Source organism: Epinephelus lanceolatus, chromosome 11 (genome assembly GCF_041903045.1).
Source record: "Epinephelus lanceolatus isolate andai-2023 chromosome 11, ASM4190304v1, whole genome shotgun sequence".
NCBI classification, from domain to species: domain Eukaryota; kingdom Metazoa; phylum Chordata; class Actinopteri; order Perciformes; family Serranidae; genus Epinephelus; species Epinephelus lanceolatus.
The window spans coordinates 43740746-43745587 of NC_135744.1; positions in this window are offsets into that span (position 1 = coordinate 43740746).

The window sequence follows — 4842 nt, forward strand, 5'->3', positions numbered from 1 at the left end:
TTTGTCCTTCTGTTCAATGTGAAGTATTTCAGGATGATTCTGGTTGCACACATCACAGGTCAAACGACTCTTGCAGTCTTTGCTCATGTGTCCTATTTTCAAACATCCAAAACCGACTCCCTTTATCTTTAAGAAGTCTATTTTTTCTCTGTACAACTTCTTCCTGATCTGTGGACACCAGCCCAATGTGTGACCACTCTTGTTACAAGAACTTTTTTTTTTACATTGGTTGTGACAAGTTTTCTTGAACTGGTGTTACAGTTGTTGCAAAACTGTTCCCTCTTGGTCTTGACTTTCCTCTTGCTTTAGCAAAGGTAGAGATTTTGACAGCTGCAGCAGGCTTGGCATCCTGGATATTTCCAAAAAGTGGATCTGACAGTATCTTCACTTGTCTCTCTGTGAAGTAAACTAAGTCAGAACATTTAGTTTGATGGCCATGCAGCTCCTGTAGCTCATATGCCTTATTCCTCCATTTGTCTCTGAGTTTATGAGGCAGTTTCAGAAGGATGGCCCTCATATTGGAAGCAACATTCATTTCATCCATGTAGGTGAAATGTTCCATTGCATTGCAACAACCTCTGAGGAACAATGAGAATGCTTGTAAAACTTTCACATCTTCTGGTTTGATCACTGACCATGCAAATGCTTTTTCCATATACGCAGTGGCAATCTTATGTTCATTCCCAAAATGTTCTTTAAGCAGATCTTTTGCTCTTTTATAGCTTTGGGCCGGAGGCAAATGTTGGCAGCTGCAGACTAAATCTTTTGGATGCCCCCTTGTGTATAAACAGTCACTGTAGTCATCAGTCTTTCTTTCCCACCCCTCTCTGATGAAAACGTCATACTGCAAAGGATCACCTTCATAAAAAGCAATGTCTGTTGGTGGTAAAGTGGCAGAGAGATTTTGTTGAATCAGAAGAGTAGTGATGTCATTTTGCCTCTGAATGATGCTACAGATATCACCTTGATTACCATCTTTCACCACAGGGGGTGGAGTGGGAACATATCTCTGCACATGTGTCTGTACATTTGGCCTTTGGGGAGAGTACTGAGTTAGATGTGTCATATCATGAGGTTTAACAGATGGTCCATGAGTTTTTTCTTTTGGTCTGACAACCTGTTGCTCAGAGGATGATTCAGTTTTCATCAACACGTCCTGCCTTTGTTGTTCTTGATCGGGTAAATATTCATGTGATGTTTCATTCTGAGCAGTTCTTCTGAAATAAGAGTTCATCCCATCAGACACTCTACAGTTGCTTCTTGATCCCATGGCCTCCAGTACATTGATTTTTGCATGTGTTGCTGCCAGTTCAGTTTCCAGTTCCAGTTGTTCTTTCCTCCTTTTTAATTCCTCTTCTTGTGCCTCGAGCTCATGCTTTTTCTTCAGGGCAGCAACCCATTCCATGAGAGCAGCCTTTTCTGCCTGAGCCTTAATTGGAGCAGAGGACGTTGAAGATGCGTACGAAGAATGTGATCTGTGGTGCGATTTAGATTTTGAGGCATTTGAAACACTGTCATCAGGTCCAATGTCATCATCCGGGTTTACAACACTCTGTTGTGTGGCACGTCCAGTAATGGAGTGTGTTGTTTAACTTCAGGTCACCACACCTTCACATCTTGAATAAAAGTTTCCATTTTTGGTTGAAACCACTGATTTTGCCTTTCAAGCTCATTTTCAGACAGTTGTAAATTCACCAATGACTCACGGCTTTCTTTGGCTTCATCACAGAGCTTGATTAATTTAACCAAGTTATTTTGTACTTCAGCTGTATTTTCCTTTAATCTCATGAGCTCTGTCAGCATTTCATCACCTTGTCAGCTTGTTTACATGAGCTGTTTCTTGTCTTCTGACAGTTGTCAATAAATATTTCCAAGCCTTTTGTGTTTCATGACTGTTTTTTCTTTTTCAGATTCCTTTCTAACAGCGCCATCTTGTGGCTGAGCATACTGTTCACTGTCCCTTTAAGACTCTTTGATATGATCCAGTTTGCTGACAGCACACTGTTTGAAACAGCTGAATTATTGTGGATTGTAGCAGTCAGTCAACCAACTCCATTATATTTGCCGTTTTCCAATACAACTTATCATACAGTTTCTCCAGTAAAGCTTAATGCTGCACACACCTGCGCTCCATGTGCGCTGGCTGCCGGGGTTTCCAATCTCTGTCAGTCACGTGATTAGCGCAGGTGGGGTCGGAGAGCAGCTGATTCAGATGTGGCGGCGTCAGGTGTGTGAAAAGAAACTTTTGCAGTGAAAACAATCCTTATCCGGGTTGGATGATCCACAAGCTCAGTGTTCACCCATAGAGCGAGTTCTCACTTTATTATGTTTCAAAGTCCCAGTGTCCAGTTATCTCTTCCTCTTCCTCTTCCTCTACCTCTTCCTGTCACCTATGCCCTCTACATATACAACCTGTGTTTAATTACCACAACCAAGTGTCCAAATAATGCAACAAAAAGTATCTAAATAAATTGAATGACCTGCCAACAATAAACATAAATGGCTCTTACAATAATGATAATAATAATAATAATAATAATAATAATAATAATAATAATATGGATGTTATTCAACTGATCAGCTGAGTAGGCTTGCATCTCTGGTCTGGCATACTGCAATGAATTTGCGATTTATCCCGTCCAAATGATGGACGGACCAATGAACGCTGGGGGTGGGGGCGGGTCTAGCGATTAGCCAATCAGCGCCACGCTGATGTCAAGCTGTGCAACAGTGGGTAACAGGTGAGGATAGCAACAATGGCGACCGCTACAGATCCTACAGACCACATTAACGATGCTATCGAGGTATTTCGCCACTACTCGTGTTAATGGAGGACCAAATTAAGGAAGCTGCTAAACTGGATTTAACGGCGATGCAGCTGGGCGTGCACGACGACGGAGACATTTTAAATGGGCAATACTCGCTTGTTTTCGGCACCCCCGAGGCATGGATACTAATGACGTCAGATTCTGGGTGAGTCGCTGATCTCTACTGATTGGTTAGGGAAAAAATCAAATTCCCCCCCCCCCCCCTTGTAAATCACCTTCAATGGAAGCCATGTCAGACTGAAGGTTCTGGGAGCTTCAGTCTGACACTCAGGCTAGGGTGTAGGCGCTTTTTTTTGTTTTGTTGTTTGACTAAATATCTATCAAAACAGTTTGCTTTCCTGTGTGTGTGTGCATATATATGTATATATATATATATATATATATATATATACAGTACAGGCCAAAAGTTTGGACACACCTTCTCATTCAATGCGTTTTCTTTATTTTCATGACTATTTACATTGTAGATTCTCACTGAAGGCATCAAAACTATGAATGAACACATGTGGAGTTATGTACTTAACAAAAAAAGGTGAAATAACTGAAAACATGTTTTATATTCTAGTTTCTTCAAAATAGCCACCCTTTGCTCTGATTACTGCTTTGCACACTCTTGGCATTCTCTCCATGAGCTTCAAGAGGTAGTCACCTGAAATGGTTTTCCAACAGTCTTGAAGGAGTTCCCAGAGGTGTTTAGCACTTGTTGGCCCCTTTGCCTTCACTCTGCGGTCCAGCTCACCCCAAACCATCTCGACTGGGTTCAGGTCCGGTGACTGTGGAGGCCAGGTCATCTGCCGCAGCACTCCATCACTCTCACAAAGACACGGCGGTTGGAACCAAAGATCTCAAATTTGGACTCATCAGACCAAAGCACAGATTTCCACTGGTCTAATGTCCATTCCTTGTGTTTCTTGGCCCAAACAAATCTCTTCTGCTTGTTGCCTCTCCTTAGCAGTGGTTTCCTAGCAGCTATTTGACCATGAAGGCCTGATTGGCGCAGTCTCCTCTTAACAGTTGTTCTAGAGATGGGTCTGCTGCTAGAACTCTGTGTGGTATTCATCTGGTCTCTGATCTGAGCTGCTGTTAACTTGCCATTTCTGAGGCTGGTGACTCGGATGAACTTATCCTCAGAAGCAGAGGTGACTCTTGGTCTTCCTTTCCTGGGTCGGTCCTCATGTGTGCCAGTTTCGTTGTAGCGCTTGATGGTTTTTGCGACTCCACTTGGGGACACATTTAAAGTTTTTGCAATTTTCCGGACTGACTGACCTTCATTTCTTAAAGTAATGATGGCCACTGGTTTTTCTTTAGTTAGCTGATTGGTTCTTGCCATAATATGAATTTTAACAGTTGTCCAATAGGGCTGTCGGCTGTGTATTAACCTGACTTCTGCACAACACAACTGATGGTCCCAACCCCATTGATAAAGCAAGAAATTCCACTAATTAACCCTGATAAGGCACACCTGTGAAGTGGAAACCATTTCAGGTGACTACCTCTTGAAGCTCATGGAGAGAATGCCAAGAGTGTGCAAAGCAGTAATCAGAGCAAAGGGTGGCTATTTTGAAGAAACTAGAATATAAAACATGTTTTCAGTTATTTCACCTTTTTTTGTTAAGTACATAACTCCACATGTGTTCATTCATAGTTTTGATGCCTTCAGTGAGAATCTACAATGTAAATAGTCATGAAAATAAAGAAAACGCATTGAATGAGAAGGTGTGTCCAAACTTTTGGCCTGTACTGTATATATATATATATATATATATATAAGTCAGATCCACTATCCCTCGTTATGCCCTCTACCCCTACTGCCTCCAGAGACAACTCTGTCCCCCCATTCCAGGATTGTACCTTTCATACAACACAGCGAGGTGGCATCACAGCATTAAAGTCCCACCAGTAAAAGAGGCTACTGTGTCAGCAGCACAGTGTCAACATGATAGAATATCATTAAATAAAACAGTCTGAATGAAGTCTGTTGTAATTTCACAAATATTAAAGAGCACTGACAATG